Consider the following 18728-nt stretch of genomic DNA (forward strand, 5'->3'; position numbering starts at 1 on the left):
CTTGCAGAGGTTGTATTCCCTAAATACCATTCCCTATGAGAAGAAATAGGGTTCCTTCTTCATAGTAGGAACTGTGTCTTTGCATTACCAAATAGTTAATGTGAGATTAATTCTTCTAATAAATGAAGATGGAATGAAAGAAATAGGAAACCACTGTTTTGTATGGATGTTTCATGATACACCTACTGGTTAAATTAACATAAAAAATCGACAGTCAAATATTATAGGTCTCCTGATGGAAGCATACAATACCACCTACAAAGCATCTATGCCCCAAATATTAAAACTGAATCCAATCACGGCTTTAGATTTAACTATCGGTTTATAGCAAATGCATGAAAGAAAGGAGCTTGTTAAATAACACCATGGGATTGCATCCACCAAAATCCAAATTGAGAAAAACTGTTATAGGACAAATGACCTGATTTCTTTAACAAATAAATAGCAAAAGAAAAAAGAAATATAAAAAAAAGGAGAGAGGAAGAAAAAGAGAAGAAGAAAAAGTAATAAGAATGTTTCTAGCATAAAAAAGACAAATATTTCAGTTGATAGATATTCCAGTTACACTGATTTCATCTTTACAAATTATATAAATGTATTAATTTGTCACATGTACCCCCCCACAAAAAAAAGAAAGAGAATATTTACAAATTAAATGAGACTTGAATTATATCAGCCAGAAGCAATGGGTGGACCTTGTTTGGATCCTGACAAATCAAGTTAAGAAAAAAAATCACTCATGAAATACTAAAGGAAATATGTACACTAATATTAAGAAATTATTGAGTGTTTTGAATGTAAATGATAATGTTTCATAGCTATGCTGTTATAAAAACTAAAAGGATACCTATTTTTAGAGCTTATACCAAAGTATTAGATTAAATGTATTAATTTAGATTAAATATACATCAAATTAGTAGGTCACATGATGTGACTTGGTTTGAAATAATCCAGTGAGGGGAGAGTGGGTAAGAAGTGGGTTGGGGTAGAGTGGAAGCAGGATCAGCCATGTGTGCTATATTTCTGGAGCTGGGTTATGGGTACATTGTGGGAAGAAGAGAGGCTTATACTATTCTCTACTTTTGCATGTTTTTTATTTTCCACAATGAAGAGTTAAAATGTGTGTAAGAAATATGTTGGTTAAATTAATATATGAATAAGAAAACCATCTCAGATATTGCTTTCCCTGTTTCTCACATTTCATTGGCCAAATAGAAGTGAAATTACAATTTAGAGCCCAATATATTTCTGTCCATTTGCTTGCCATAGGAGATACTATTCTTGGAACATAACATTTAACAGATTTCTTAGTGTTCCTTTTTATAACCAGACATTATCATTAAAATGTACTAAAACTAGGCTGATATGCAAAGTACGACATAAGGGTAAAGGCCATAAAGGAAGCAAATTTGGCAAAATTTAGTACGAAAGTGGAGAAAAGGGGCTTAAGTATCTTTTAATCATCATTCTCTCTGTAAATAACTAAATATTTAATATGAAAGAAAGAAATGTATGTCAATTTTGGGCTTTTGTAGACATACAAGTCCAAAGCTGATATGACAGACAGTCTTATTACCTTAGTAACTTGATAAATTTATTCTATTTAAAATGGTAATAAACTTGTAATAATTTCATAGAGTCTTTGCATTCATTGTTGTATTTTCATTTTCCTTGCTCAATTTACTCATTTTTTCCTTCTCTCTATATAATAGAATTTATAAAACCTATTATTGCTTGTGCAGTGTTTTGGACATAAAAATTTGTGAACTCATTACATTAAAAATCTTTAAGTAAATCCATTAATCTTAAGTGGGCTTGATGAACTTGGGTTCTTCATTTGTCTCTCTCTCACACACAACACGCATACAAAACATACACAATTAGCAAATACAGTATTTACTAAAGTCTTTATAAGATCCTTTTATCAAGATTCTTTACCTAAATTAGATAAGAAGAAAGATAATTGGAAATGCATATATAGAAACACACTTACATATGCATTAACATACACATATACACATACACATATACTTGTGTATACATTTGTCATGCCCTTTCCCTTGTAGTCAGAATGCATGGGTCAGAAACCACTGGGTGGTGGTGGGAATAACGTCTTTCATTATTACACTTAATAATCCATTATAAGAATTTCTGTTTTCTCTTTGCTGGGCTCCTGGGCTCAGAAAGAATTTGGAGGTAGGTCCTCATGCTCAAGGGTGGAATGCTTTCCTCAGGTAACACAGTTATAGTTCCCATGGATTGGAGGCTATAACTGATGTCCTGTGCACACTGGGCTTTTTCTGCCATTGAATCAACAGGCAGAGAATAGCATCATTGTATTGGCAGGGGAAATAGATTCCAATTATCAGAGAGAAATTGGATTTCTCTTCCATGGTAGGGGCAAGGATGATTATATCTGGGATCCAGGGAATTCACTGAAGTGCCTTTGATATTTCCTTTTCCAACAGTCCTGGCTGATAGAAAATTGTGCCAACCTAATAAGGATAAGACCACTGACATTTCCCGTGGGAATGAAGTTTGTGCAGTAGAAGAAGAATGCTGTAAATACAAACTTAAGTCTTATGAAACGGGTACGGAAGTAACAATTAAAGCAGCTAAGATTTATGTTACCTAATTATTTTTTACTTTTGCTTCTTACCTCTATATGGAGAACCTCAGTATTGACTAGCATACAAGATTTCAGATGGGAGTATGACTGAATTGACATCACCCTATGGTACATTTATCAATGGGACTCCAAACATTTCCTGTGTTGGGGGCAGGAACTTTTCACCTGGATAAGGGGCAATAATGAATGTTTAGAGGAAAAAGGGGTTGACTGTGACATGTAATTTCACTCTTCATCTCAAGATCCACTTTTCAATCTTGTTCTGCCCCATGCAATCACCTTGTAAGGCTTCAATGTATGGTCTTCTTTGCCCTCCACTTTCTGGTTGGGTTTGACCAATAGGTAGTCATGGCTGGCAGATCAGCAGCAGGGGGAAGAATGAGGTCTGAGTACTTATTCTTCTGGCTGAAGTTGCCTCTTGCTGGCTGAATTTTTTGACTAAAGCTCAATGCTTTACTCAAAGTAGTCTCTTATATGTGACTCTTTCCTTCCAACACCAGAGGTCATTGGCTCAACTCTGGGATAGTTCTCTAGCACCTTCCAGTTTTCTTAAACCCTGTGCACATGTTTGTAAGCCCATCTCGAAGTATCCTAATTTGGATGTGTTACTTGCTTTTCGCTGGGAACCTCCAGTCATAATCCTTCTTATAATTCTTATCAGCAAGAAGAACCTAGGCCATGGGGAAGAGTTGTGGTAGAAAAGAGGTTATGAATTGTGGCTTGAGGTATTTAAAGAAAGGAAGAGTGAGATCTAGGGATTAGAATGTGGGGGGATATATTGTAAATCTCTTTTTATATCACAGGCCCACTGTAGGTCTGTCTTATAAAAATTATGTCAGGTTGCTCTTTTTCAAATCTTTGTAATTTATGAATTAGCCTGGAATTACAACCAGCTACACAATTTGTAGGGCTCAGTGAAAAATGATAATGCAGGGCCTCCTGTTAAACAAGTCTTAATAATTGTAAAATGGCAGCAGCAGAGCCATAAACCATGGGCAGGGCCCTTCTGAGTGTGAGGCACTGTGCAAGTGCAGTTCACATGCCTATGAATTTGGCTCTGCCTAAAATCCATAATATAAGGAGTAAAAGCTACCAACTTAAAACAATAAAACTGGACATAAACTACCAAGATACAGGCAAGTCTTAAGCAAAATACATATTTTGCCATAACTCATGAAGGGTAGGGGGTTGCTGCTGGACAGATTTTTTGTTCCTGCTTGTGGCTTCTTATAAGAAAAGAGAGGCACTAGGAAGGAATGAGATAATCTAGGAGTTGTGGCCTTTGAATCACTAAAACAGTGATTCTCAGTGCTTGGCTGCTCTTTAGAATGCTCTGGAAAGCTTTAAAATAATTCCAGTGTTTCAGCATTTCACCCCACCTCTTCTGAGTTAGTAGTTCTGTTCTGGGACTGTTGCAGTTTTAACAGCTTTACAGGTGACACTAATTTCTAGTCAGTTTTGTGAACCACTGCCTTAATTTGTTTCATCACAGTTGGAAATCGTTGGTGGATTAGTTGCTTCTAAAGAGAAGTTGCCACGTTGCTTTTGCCTTCTAAGGAAAAAGTTAAGGAAAAAAATTAATGTAATGAGTTTAGCTTAAATGTTATTTTCATTTCAAATTACCATTTGGGTATAAATATGTACTCAGTCAATAGACAGTGATATTTCCATTATAAAATATATATATTTTTCTACGTGAAGCATTTTCTTGGATTTGTTTGAATCAGTGATTTTCAAAATGTGATTTAGGATCTTTTTGAGAGTCTGTGAAACAAAATTATTTTCATAATGTTTCTAAGACATCCATTATTTATCTTTATTGTTCTCATTCACTCATGTGTATAATGGATTTGTAACAACACAATGACCACAGAAGCAGGTAGAGAATCCAGGTGTCTTCTATCAAACCAGACATTAAAGGAATTTACAAAAATTTAAAGCAATGTCACTTTTCACTATATATTTTAAAATAATGTTATTTATGTTAACACATATGGTTTTACCTTTAATAGAATATATAAAAATAAAATTATCAGTTTAATTTTCAATTAAATAGTGATAGATATAGCCCACATGAAAGTTATTTGAAGTCTTTCATAATTTTTAAGAGTACAAGAAGGTTCTGAACCCAGAGAGTCACAGCACCCCTGGTGTATATGGTGCCATTTTTGAGATTAGGCATCTGTATTTCACTTAAAATTTTTTTAACTTGCTTTTGGCCCCCATAAATAAAACATTTTCATCATCAGTGAACTGCAGACAAAAGAGCCTATGAGATAAGTATTGAATCAATTTGTCATTTATCCATTTATTTAACGGAGTTTTGATTATCTATCATTAGCCAGGCTTTGTGTTAGTTCCCAGCACAAACAGTCTCTACCATCATAGATCTAACATTGAATAAGTGGAGAAGGGAGAGAAGCATCCAAGAAATAATCACAACAATTGTAATTAATTACACTTGTAATGAGCCCCTAAAGAAAAGACACAGAGTACAGCAAAAAAAAAAAAAAAAAAAAAAAAAAAAAGGGGATTACTTAACTAAGAAGTGGTCCTTAAGAAACTGAAATTTCAATGGAGCAGCACGGAATACAGTATGCTATGAAGTGAATACCTTACTTAAGTAAATAAAGCATGGCAAAAGATGAGACTAGAGAGGTAAGAACCAGATTGTATAGTACCATGTAGATAACATTAGGGAATTTGTGTGTGTGTGTGTGTGTGTGTGTGGTGTGTGTGTGTGCGTATGTAAGTATGTGTACTGGTATACATTATGTGTGTATATTTACAGCACACAACTGGTAGAAACAGATGACATTTTGACATTTGTTTAATAGGAATCAAAATCATAGGAGCCCAGTAAAATTATGTTGCATTGGCCGGGCGGAGTGCCTCACACCTGTAATCCCAGCACTTTGGGAGGCCGAGGTGAGTGGATCACAAGGTCAGGAGTTCAAGATCAGCCTGGCCAAGATGGTGAAACCCCGTGTCTACTAAAAATACAAAAAATTAGCCAGGTGATGTGGTGGGCACCTGTAATCCCAGCTACTCGGGAGGCTGAGGCAGAGAATTGCTTGAACCCGGGAGACGGAGCTTGCAGTGAGCTGAGATCGCGCCACTGCACTCCAGCCTGGGCGATAGAGCAAGACTCTGTCTCAGAAAAAAAAATTATGTTGCATTATTGCAATGAAATAAATAAATGTCTCAAATGTTTTTGCACCAACCTATTATGATACAACTGCAAACTTATTGAAGAAAAGCCATTCGTGGTCTCTTTTTTGCCAATGTTTATTTTTTATTTACATACATTAAAATATACTTTTATTGATGTACAATTCTACGAGTTTTGACAATTTATAGAGTTGTGTAACTACTACCACATAGTTAGGATGCAGAACAGTTCCATCACCTCACATAATTCCCTTGTAGTGCCGCTTACTCCCAAACCCTAGACACCACTGGTTTGTTCCCCATCCCTACGGTTTTGCCTTTTCTAGAACGTCACATAGATGGAATAATAAAGCATACGCCCTTAGGAATCTGGCTTCTTTTGCTTGGCATAATGCATTTTTGAGATTCAACTGTGCTGTTCTATGTGATAGCTTGTTTCTTTTATTGCTGAGTTGTATTCCATTGTATGGATGTACAATAGTTCATCCATTTCTCTGCTGACAGACATTTGTATTGCTTTCAGTTTGGGGTGACTGTGCAAAATGTTGGTATAAATATTCACACAGGTTTTTGTGTGAACATAATATTTTATTTTTTCTAGGGTAAATACCGAGCAGTGAGATTGTTAAATTATATGGCAATTATTTGTCTAATGTTATAAGAAATTGTTAAACTGTGTTTCAATGTGGCTGTAAAATTTTATATTTCTCCAGGAATGTATGAGAATCCCAGTTCTGATTTCTCACCAGCCTTTGGTATTGTCAGTTTTTTTTCCCTAGCTATTTTAATAGTTGTGAAGTGGTATCTCATTGTGGATTCAATTAGCACTTCCTTAATGCAGGTGTAGTGTTGGGCATCTTTTCATATGCTTATTTTTCACTTGTACATCTTCTTTGGTGAGATGTTGGTTAATCATTTTGCCTACTTTTTACTGTTCTTTAAAATTACTGAGTTTTGAGAGTTCTTTATATATTCTGTTAGCATATTCTTTGTCAGATTTGCAAATCTTTTCTCTGTAGCTTTTCTTTTCACTCTTTTAGATGTGCCTTTCACAGAATGAAAGTTTTTAATTTTGATGACATCCAATTTATTAGTTTTTTTCTTTTATGGATTGTGCATTTGATGTTGTATCTCAGAATCTTTTTCGAAGCCAGTGTCATGAAAACCTATTTTTCCCTAAAGTTTTATATTTTTATGTTTTATATTTCAATCTATAATGTATTTTGAGTAATTTTTTTATAAGGTGTGGGATATATAGATGCCCAATTATGCCAGTAGTTTTTTTGTTGTTGTTGTTGAAAAGACTGCTTTTTCTCTGAACTGACTTTGCACCTTTGATGAAAATTATTTGACCGTATTTGTGTGGGCTTATTTCTGGACCCTCTAGTCTGTTTCAGTTATTTCTGTGTCTATTCTTTTACCAATGTGACATCTTTTTGAGTTCTGTAGCTTTATAGTAAGTCTTGAAATCAAGTAGAGGAAATCCTATAACATTTTTATACATTAAAAAATTTATTTTGGCTTCTACTTTCTTTGCTTTTGTATATAAATTTTAGAATCAACTTGTCAATATCCACAACAAATTCTAATCAGCATTTTATAGTTTTCAACATACAGATCCCCCACATATTTTGTTAAACTTGAAAATATATATTATATTTTTGTAGCTATTGTAAGTTGTATTTTTAAAATTTCACTTTTAATTTATTCATCGATGGTGTATAGACATGTAATTGGTGTTTGTATATTGCGCTTTTATCATGTGAAAACTCATTTATTAGTTACAAGAGTTTATTTTAGCTTTCTCGAGATTTTCTATGTAAACAATCATGTCATTTGCAAATAGAGTCAATTTTATTTCTTTCTTTTCAAGCTATATTGCTTTTATTATATTTTCATCATTCCTGAGGAAATTTTTCCTAAATATACAATTCTGGGTTGACAGATTTTTCTTAATAGACTTTATTTTTTAGAGGAGGCTTAAGTTCACAGAGAAATTGAGCAGAAAATAGAGTTCCCACATGTGATCTCTCCTACACACTCACAGCCTCCCCACTAGCAACATCTCACACCACAGTGGCAAATTCATTAAAATTGATAAACCTATATTGACACATCATTATCATACAAAGCCTCTAGGTTACATTAGAGTTCATTCTTGGTCTTGTACATTCTATGGGCTTGGGCAAATTTATAATGTCATGTATCTATCACTATAGTATTATAATGGTAATTTAATTGCCCTAAAAATCCTTTGTGCTCGGCCCGTTCACCCCTCCCTCTCCCAATTCCTGGCCACAACTCACCTTTTTACTGTTTCCATAGTTTTCTATTTTTCTGAATGTCGTATAGTTGTAATCATAAGGTATGTAACCTTTTAAGATTGGCTTCTTTCACTTAGTAACATGCATTCCTCCATCTCCTTTCATGACTTGATGACTCATTTCTTTTTAGTGCTGAATAATATTTCACTGCCTGGAGGTGATACAGTTTACTCATTCTTTCACCTACTGATGGACATTTTGGTTGCTTTCAAGTTTTGGTAATTATGAATAAAGCTGCTATAAACATCCATGTGCAAGTTTTGGTGTGGACAAAATTTTACACTCCTTTGGGTAAATGCTAAGAAGTGCAATTGCTGGATCCTATGGTAGTTTTATAAGAAACTGCCAAATTATCCTCTAAATTGGCCATTCCATTTTGTATTTCCACTAGAAATGAATGAGTTACTGTTGTTCCACATCCTTGCCAGTATTTAGTGTTGTCAGTGTTTTGGATTTTGGCTATTCTAATAGGGATTTAATGGTATGTTATTGTTTTAATTCAGTTTCTTTATGACATGACATTGAACATCTGCACATATTCTTTTCATTGGTGATGCAGGTGTTCAGATCTTTTGCCCATTTTTAATATGATTTTTTATTTTCCTTTTGTTAAATTTTAAGAGTTTAAAAAATACATTTTGGATAGAAGTCCTTTATCAGATATGTCCTTTGCCAATACTTTCTCCAAGTCTGTGGCTTATCTTCTCATTCTCTTGAGACAGGTTTTTCTGTACTTTAAAACTGGTATTTCCTTGTTGCAATAGGCAGAATTATGGTCCCTCAAAAAGGTTCATGTTCTAATCCCTGGAACCTGTGAATGTTACTTCGTTGGGCAAAGAGACTTTGCAGATGTGATTAAGTGGACAGTGAGATGGAAAGATTATCCTGGATTATCCAGGTGGGCTCAAATCAAATCACATGCCTCCCTCAAAGCAAACAATCTTTTCCAGCTGTGATTAGAGGGAGATGTGACCACAGAAGAACGGCAGAGAGATGCATTTTTGCTGGCTTCGAAACTGGAGGAAAGGAGCCATGATCCCAAATATGTGGGCAATCTGTAGAGGCTAAAAAATACAAGAAAAGAGATTTCCCCTTAAAGCCTCCAAAAAAGAAATACAGCCCTGAAAACACTTTGATTTTAGCCTAGTTAGCTGTGTTGGACCTTTAGCTACAGAAGTGTAAGATGATACATTTGTGTTAAGTCACAAATTTGTGGCAATTTGTTATATAGGAATAGAAAACTGATGCAATTGTTTTCTGGTATCTCTTGAGCAATCTTTAGTCATTTGAATTGTTCCTTTTTATGTAATGTGTTATTTTCTCTGCCTGTTTTCTGGCTGACTTGGTTTTCAGCAGTTTGATTATGATGTGTTTGGACATGATTTACTTTGAGGTTTCCTGTTTAGGATGTTCTGAGTGATCTAAATCTGTAAAATTGTGTCTATTAATCTAAACTGCAATATTTTAAGAAGGAATGGAAAATGCATTGTGGCTTAAATGGAGGCAAATAACTTTATTCTTTTTCTTCAAGATTGTTTAGGCTATCCTGCATCCCTTGAATTTTCATATAAATTGTCAGATATCAGTTTGACAATTTCCGGAAAGAAGCCAACTGGGATTTTGATAAGAATTGCATTGTGTCTGTAGATAAATTTGGGGATTATTGACATCTTAAAAAAGTTTTTTGATCCATGAATGTGGAATGTCCTCCCAGTTATTTATGTCTTTTAAAATTTATTTCAAAAGTATTTTGTAGTTTTCACAGGAGTATTATTCTTTTGTTAAATTTATTTCTAATTATTTTATTCTTCTTGATGCTATTGTTAAGTAGAATTATTTTCTTAATTTTGATTTCACTTTGCTTATTTTTATCGTATAGACAATCAGTTCATTTTTATATGGTAATCTTATATCCTGCAAACTTGCTGAGCTTCTTAATTAGTTATAATAGTTTTTTAGTAGATTCCATAGAATTATCTTTTCCTAGGTTTCTATATTTAGATTTTCAGTATCAAGAGCAATAGCGATAGTTGTAGGTCTTCCTTTCCAATCTGGATGTTCTTTATTTTATTTCCTTGCCTAATTGCCCTGAATAGAACCTCTAGTACAATGCTGAATAGAAGTTGCAATAACAGACATCCTGTATCATTTCTAATCTTGGGGGGAAACATTCAGTCTTTCATCATTAAATATGATGCTAGCTGTGCATTTTCTTAATAGATGTCATTAGTAAAGTTAAAGTAATTGCCTTCTATTCTTACTTTGTTGAATTTTTAAAAAATCATACATGAGTGTTGAAGTTTGTCAAATACTTTTGTTGTCTATTGGGATGATAACATCTTTGTCATGTATTCTATTGACGTCATGTATTACATAAATTGATTATTGGTTGTTACCTTAACTTTGCATTCTTGGGAGAAATCTCTCATGGTCATAATGTGAGATCCTCTTGATAAGTTTTTGTATTTGATTTGTGGTATTTGGTTGAGACTTCTTAAATATATCTGTTTATAGGAGACATTGGTGTGTATCTTTCTTTTCTTGTGATGCCTTTTTCTGGGTTGGGTATCAGGTAATACTGACCTCAGAATAAAGTTGGAAAATGTTCCCTCCTCTTGTATTTTTTTTTTTTTGGAAGTGTTTCTGAAGGATTGGTGTTAATTATTTGAATTTTTGTTAGAATTCATCGGTGAAGTCTTCTTGGCCTGAACTTTGCTTTGTAGGAAGTATTTTTGGTTACTTATTTAATCTTTTTACTTACTACAAGTCTGTTCAGATTGTTACTTTTTCTTGAGTCAGTTTTGGTAGTTTGTCTCCTTTAGGAATTTGTCCATTTCATCAAAGTTGTTTAACTTATTAGCATGCAGTTGGTTATGGTATTTCTTTATGATCCTGTATATTTCTGTAAAATTGATGGTAATATCCCCTTTTTACTTTATTATTCTAGTCATTTGAATATGCTCTTTCTCTCTCTCTCTCTCTGTCTTTCTCATTAGTCTTGCTGAAAGTTTTTCAGCACTGTTATTATTTTAAAAGAACCAATTTTAGTTTCATTGATTTTTCTCAGTTTGTCTATTCTCTATTTAATTAATTTTCATTCTAGTTCTTATTATTTCTTTTCTCCTATTTGCTTTGCATTTCCCTCTCTCTTTTTTGCATACTCTTCTTTTTCCAGGATCTTAAGGTAGAAAATTAGATAGTTGATTTGAGAACTTTCTTCACTTTTAAAAAAGTATAGGCTTTTATAATAATATATTTCCTTGTAATGACTGTTTTAGCTGTACTTCATACATTTTGTCATTTTCATTAATTTCAGACTGTTTTCTAATATTCTTTATACATTAGTTTTCTGCAATTTCCATGACAAATTATCACAGCTTGGTGGCTTAAGCTAACAGAAATTTAGTCTTTCACAATTCAGGAGGTCAGAAGTCAAAAATCAAACTGTCAGCAAGATTGTTTTTTTCTGGAGGCACTGAAGAAGAACCACTCCATGCCTCTCTTCTAGCTTCTGGTGGCTGTTAGCAATCCTTGGCATTCCTTGGCGTATAGATGCAGCACTGTAGTCTCTGTCTCTATTTTCACATCACTTTTTTTCCTCCCTATTTCTGTGTGTCTTTTGTTATCTCTTATAAGGACATAACGGAATGGTTTTAAAGTCCACCCCGATAACCGGGTACTATGTCGAGGGCCTTAGGTGAGACTCTGAGACTTGATGGCTTCAGGTGAGACTCAGCACATTTATAGCTGTGGTGGCTATAAGGCAAGACTACTGCTTGAGAAAAGTGGGGTAAAAGAAAAGGGGGCTTTGTCTCGTACCTTAGGTACCAGCTCAGCCACAGGAAGGTAGAGCATCAGATGGGCTCTTGAGGTTCTCAATTCTTGGGTTTGGTCCTTGGATAGCATTTCTGGACCTGCCCTAGGCCAAAGAGGAGCCACTGCCCTGAAGGTGAGTCCCAGGTCAGGCAGCATTCACCACAAGCTGACTTAAGAGCCTTAAGGGAACATTAGTGGTCGTCTGGCAGTACTTCTTGTGACCTGTGGTGGAAGTGGCTATGGGTGAAACTCCTCTTCCTTTGGAAAGGGGAGGGAAGAGTGGGAAGGACAGCATCTTGTGGTTTAGTGCTAGCTCAGCCACAATACAGTGGAATGCCAGGGGGATTTCTAAGGTTTTTCACTCTAGTTGCTGACTCCTGGATGGCACCTCTGGACCTGCATGGGGCCTAGGAAAACTTGGCACCCTGAAGGGAAGGACATAGGCCTGGGTGGCTTTACCATACGATGATTGCAGAGCCCCAGGCCCTTGAGCAAACATAGGCAGTAACCAGAGAATGGTTGTGGCAGGACTTGGACAAGATCCAGTGCTGTACTGGTGTCTAGTCTGACCCAACACAGTCTCAGTGGTGTGCACAGGGCACTTGTGTCACTAAACTCCCAGATCTAGGTGGCTCAGAACAAAGAGACAAACTCCGTTTGTTTGGGAGAAAGTACGGGAAAGGAACAAGGGTCTCTGTCTAGTAATCCAGGTAATTCTTCCATATTCGTTCAAGACCATCAAGGCTGTATCTCTACAAGTCTGCAAGAACCAGTGTTACTGGGCTTGGTTTGTCCCATAAAGCAGATACAGCTTAGATCACAACACCCAAGTACTTTCAAATATCTGAAATGTCTTCCTGAGAAGGACGGGAATAAACAAGCCCTGGCAGTGAAGACTACAATAAATACCTAATTCTCCAATGGCCAGACACAGACAAACATTCTCAGGTATCACAACAATTCAGGAAAACATGACCTTATCAAACAAACTAAATAAGGCACCAGGGACCAGTCCTGGAGAAACAGAATTATGTGACCTTTCAGACATACAATTCAAAATAAGTGTCTTGAGGAAAGACAAAGGAGAAATTCAGAATTAAATCAGACAAATTTAACTAAGAGATTGAAATAATCGAAAAGAATCAAGCGGAAATTCTGGAGCTGAAAAATGCTGTTGACCCACTGAATAACGCATTGGAGTCTTTTAACAGCAGACGTGATCAAGCAGCAGAAAGAATTAGTGAGCATCAAGACAGGCTATTTGAAAATACACAGTCAGAGGGACAAAAGATGGAAAATAAAAAACAATGAAGCATTCCTACAGGTTCTAGAAAATAATCTCAAATGGGCAAATCTAAAAGTTATTGGCCTTTAAGAGGAGGTGGAGAAAGAGATAGATATAGAAAGTATATTCAAAGGCATAGTAACAGAGAACTTCCCAAACCTACAGGAAGATATCAATACCTAAATACAATAAGGTTATAGAACATCAAGCAGATTAAACTCACAAAAGACTACCTCAAGGCATTTAATAATCAAACTCCCAAAAGTCAGGGATAAAGAAAGGATCCTAAGAGGAACAAGAGAAAAAAAAATAATATAGAGTGAAGTTCAAATACATCTGGTAGCAGACTTTTCAGTGGAAAACTTACAGGCCAGGAGAGAGTGGCATGACACATTTTAAATTGCTGAAGAAAAAACCTTTCCCCTAGAATAGTATATCCAGGGAAAATATCCTTAAAATATGAAGGAAAAATGAAGACTTTCCCAGGCAGTCAAAAGCTGAGGGATTTTATCAACAACAGACCTGTCTTACAAGAAATGCTAAAGGGAGTTTTTCAATCTGAAAGAAAGGATGTTAATGAGCAACAAGTAATTACCTAAGAAAACTCACTGGAAATAGGAAGTAGACAAAACACCCCAGAATATGATAACACTGTAATTGTGGTGTATAAACTACCCTTATCCTAAGTAGAGACACTAATAAAATGAACCAATCAAAACCAATAACCACAGCAAATTTTCAAGACATAGACAGTAAAGTAAAATAGAAATAGAAATAATGAAAAGTTAAAAAGTGGGGTGGTGAAGATAAGTTGTAGAGTTTTCATTACTTTTCTCTTTGCTAAAATAATAGGTTATAAAATAGTATTTGCAAGCCTTATGATAACCTCAAACCAAATAGTATACAACAGATACATAAAATATTAAAAGCAAGAAACTAAATTATATCATTAGAGAAGATCAGCCTCACTAAAGGAAGACAGGAAGGAGAGAAATAAGGAAGAGAAGACCACAAAACAACCAGAAAACAAGTAAAAAATTGGAGGAGTAAGTCCTCAGTTATCAGAAATAACATTAAATATAAATGGATTAAACATTCCATTTAGACATAGACTGACTGAATGAATAAAAATGCAAGATCCATAAATCTGTTGCCTACAAGAACCACACCTTACTTATAAAAACACAGATAGATTGAAAAAAAAAATGGAAAAAGATATTCTATGCCAATGGAAACCAAAAAAGAGAAGGAGTAGCTATACTTTTATCAGACAAAATAGATTTCAAGACAAAAACTATAAAAAGAGACAAAGAGTGTCTCTATTTAATGATAAAGGAATTAATTTAGCAAGAGGATATAACAATTTTAAATATATATGCACCCAACACTGGAGTGCCTAGTTATATAGAGCAAATGTTATTAGTGCTAAAGAGAGAGACAGACCCTGATACAGTTTCACTGTGTCCCCACCCAAATCTCATCTTGAATTGTAGCTTCCACAATTCCCATGTGTAATGGGAGGGACCCAGTGGGAGGTAATTGAATCATGGGGCCAGGTCTTTCCCATGCTGCTCTCAGTATAGTGAATAAGTCTTATGAGATCTTATGGTTTTATAATGGAGAGTTTCCCTGCACTAGTTCTCTCCCTTTTCTGCTGCCATATAAGATGTGCCTTTAGCCTTCTGCCATGATTGTGAGGCCCCTCCCCAGCCATGTGTAACTGTGAGTCTATTAAACCTCTTTTTCTTTATAAATTATCCAGTCTGGGGCATGTCTTTATCAGCAACATGAAAATAGACTAATACAGGTCCCAGTACAATAATAGCTGGAGACTTCAACACCCTACTTTCAGCATTGGACAGATTTTACAGTCAGAAAATCATCTAAGAAGCATCAGACTTAATATGTACTACAGAACAAGTGATTGTAATACGTATTTATGGAACATTTCATCCAAGAGCTACAGAATATACATTCTCCTTTCAGCACGTGGATCATTCTCAAAGATACATCATGTATCATGTGTTAAGTCACAAAACAAGTCTTAAAACATTCAAAAAATTGAAATAACATGAAGCATCTTCTCTGACCACAGTGGAATAAAACTAGAAATTAACAAGAGGAATTTTGGAAACTATTCAAATACAGGAAAATTAAACAGTGTATTCCTGAATGACCAGTGGGTAAATGGAAAAATTAAGAAGGAAATATAAAAATTTCTTGAAAAAAATGATAATGACACATCATACCCAAACCTCTGGAATACAGCAAAAACAGTACTAAGAGAGAAGTTGATAGCTATAAGTGCCTACATTAACAAAGAGAACAAACTTCAAATAAACAATTTAACAATGCATCTTCAAGAACTAGAAAAGCAAGAGCAAACCAAACCTAAAATTAGTAGAATGAAGGAAATAGTAAAGATTATAGTGGAAATAAATAAAATTTAAATAAGAAAATAATACAAAAGATCAATGACACCAAAAGATTGTTTGTTGAAAACTTAAACAAAATTGGTGAATTTTTAGCCAGATTAACTAAGAAAAAAAAAACAGAGAAGACCCAAAAAAATAAAATCAGAGATGAAAGACGAGACATTACAACCGATACTGAAGAAATTCAAAGGATCATTAGTGGCTCCTGTGAGCAACTATAGACCAATAAATTTAAAAACCTGGAGGAAACAGGCAAATTCCTAGACATGTACAACTACTAGGATCGGGCCATGAAGAAATCTAAAACCTGAACAGACCATTAACAAATAATGAGATCATAGCCATAATAAAGCCTCCTATCAAGGAACAGACTGGGACACCATGGCTTCACTGCTGAATTTTACTAGACATTTAAAGAAGAACTAATATCAATTCTACCTAAACTATGCCAAAAAATAGAGGAGAAAATACTTTCAAACTCATTCTACAGGACCAGTATTACCCTGATACCAAAACTAGAGAAAGACATATCAAAAAAACAAAACTACTGACCAATATCTCTGATGAATATTTATGCAAAAATATGAATCATAATACCAGCAAATAGAATTCAACAATATATTAAAAAGATCATTCTTCATGACCAAGTGGAATTTATCCCTGGGATGCAAGGATCTTTCTACATATGCAACTTAATCAATGTGATACATCGTATCAGTAGAATGAAGGATAAAAACCATTTTATCATTTCAATTGGTACTGAAAAAGCATTTGATAAAGTTCAACATCCTTCATGATAAAAAACCTAAAAAAACTGGGGATAGAAGGAACATGCCTCAATATAATAAAAGACATATATGACAGACCCACAACTAGTATCACACTGAATGGAGAAAAATTGAAAGCCATTTCTCTAAGATTTGCAACATGACAAGGATGCCCACTTTTTCCCACTATTATTCAACATAGTACTGAAAGTCCTAGCTAGAGCAATCAGACAGGAGAAAGAAATAAAGGGCATCCAAATTGGAAGGAAGAATTCAAATTATCCTTGTTTGCAGATAACATGATCTCGTATTTAGAAAAACTTCAAGATTCCACCAAAAACCTGCTAGAACTGATAAGCAAATTTAGTAAAGTTGCAGGATACAAAATCAACATACAAAAAAATAGTAGCCTTTCTGTATGCCAACAGTGAACAATCTGACAAAGAAATAAAAAGTAATCACATTTACAATAGCCACACATAAAATTAAATACCTAGGAATTAATGAAAGAAGTAAACGATCTCTATAATGAAAACTATAAAACACTGATGAAAGAAATTAAAGAGGACACCAAAAAATGTGAAGATATCCCATGTTCATGAATTGGAAGAATCAATATTGTTAAAATGTTCATACTACCCAAAGCAATCTACAGACTCAATGCAATCTCTATCAAAATATTAATGATATTCTTCACAGAAATAGAGAAAACCATCCTAAAGTTTATATGAAACCACACAAGACTTGGAATAGCCAAAGCTATCCTAAGCAAAAATAACAAATCTTTTATTTATTTATTTATTTATTTTCCATAGGTTATTGGAGAACAGGTAGTATTTGGTTACATGAGTAAGTTCTTTAGTGATGTGTGAGATTTTGGTGCACCCATCACCCAAGCTGTATACACTGCACCCTGTTTGTAGTTTTTTATCCCTCACACCTTTCCCACCCTTTCCTCCTGAGTCCCCAAAGTCCATTGTGTCATTCTTATTCTTTTGCATCCTCATAGCTTAGCTCCCACTTATAAGTGAGAACATACGATGTTTGGTTTTCCATTCCTGAGTTACTTCACTTAGAATAATAGTCCCTAATCTCATCCTGGTCTCTGTGAATGTCATTAATTACTTTTTATGGCTGAGTAGTATCCCATCATATATATATATATATATATTCCATCATATATATATATTCCATCATATATATATATTCCATCATATATATATATATTCCATCATATATATATTCCATCATATATATATATTCCATCATATATATATATTCCATCATATATATATATTCTATCATATATATATATTCCATCATATATATATATATATACACCATCATATATATATATGTGGTATGTGTATATATATATATGTGGTATATATATATGTGGTGTATATATATATGTTGTGTGTATATATATATATATATATATATATATATACACACCACAATTTGTTTACTCGTTGACTGATGGGCTTTTGGGTTGGTTCCACATTTTTGCAACTGTGAATCGTGCTTCTATAAACATGTGTATGCAAGTATCTCTTTTGTATGACTTCATTTCCTCTGGGTAGGTACCCAGTAGTGGGATTGTTGGATCAAATGGTAATTCTACTTTTAGTTCCTTAAGGAATCTCCACACTGTTTTCCATAGAGGCTGTACTAGTTTACATGTCCACCAGCAGTGTAGAAGTGTTCCCTGTTCACTGCATTCATGCCAACATCTACTATTTTTTGATTATGGCCATTCTTGCAGGAGCAAGGTGTTATCACATTGTGGTTTTGATTTGCATTTCCCTGATGATTAGTGATGTTGATCATTTTTTCATATGTTCATTAGCCACTTATATATCTTCTTTTGAGAATTGTGTATTAATTTCCTTAGCCCACTTTTTGATTTTTTTTTTTCATGTTGGTTTGTTTGAGTTCATTGTAGATTCTGGACGTTAGTCCTTTGTCAGATGTATAAATTGTGAATACTTTTTCCCACTCTGTGGGTTGTCTGTTTACTCTGCTGACTGTTCCCTTTGCTGTGCAAAAGCTTTGTAGTTTAAGTCTCAGCAATTTATCTTTGTTTTTATTGCATTTGCTTTTGGAGTCTTGGTGATGAATTCCTTGCCTAAGTCAATGTCTAGAAAAGTTTTTCCAATGTTATAATCTAGAATTTTTATAGTTTCAGGTCTTAGATTTAAGTGCTTAATTCATCTTGAGTGATTTTTGTATAAGGTGAGAGATGAGGATCCAGTTTCATTCTTCTACATGTGGCTTCCCAGTGATCCCAGCACCATTTGT

The 18728-nt window shown here is 34.5% G+C and overlaps 1 long non-coding RNA gene across 2 annotated transcripts in view; it reads left to right on the forward strand.

Annotated features, from left to right (window-relative positions):
• LOC129058614 (uncharacterized) overlaps positions 1 to 18728 on the forward strand; it is a 128141-nt gene that overhangs the window by 3540 nt on the left and 105873 nt on the right. For both annotated transcript variants that reach the window (XR_008523850.1, XR_008523849.1), the window contains exons 2-3: positions 2469 to 2591; positions 5467 to 5557. This is a non-coding gene — a long non-coding RNA (uncharacterized LOC129058614). The remainder of the gene's footprint in view (positions 1 to 2468; positions 2592 to 5466; positions 5558 to 18728) is intronic.

Source organism: Pongo abelii, chromosome 2, assembly GCF_028885655.2.
Source record: "Pongo abelii isolate AG06213 chromosome 2, NHGRI_mPonAbe1-v2.0_pri, whole genome shotgun sequence".
NCBI classification, from domain to species: domain Eukaryota; kingdom Metazoa; phylum Chordata; class Mammalia; order Primates; family Hominidae; genus Pongo; species Pongo abelii.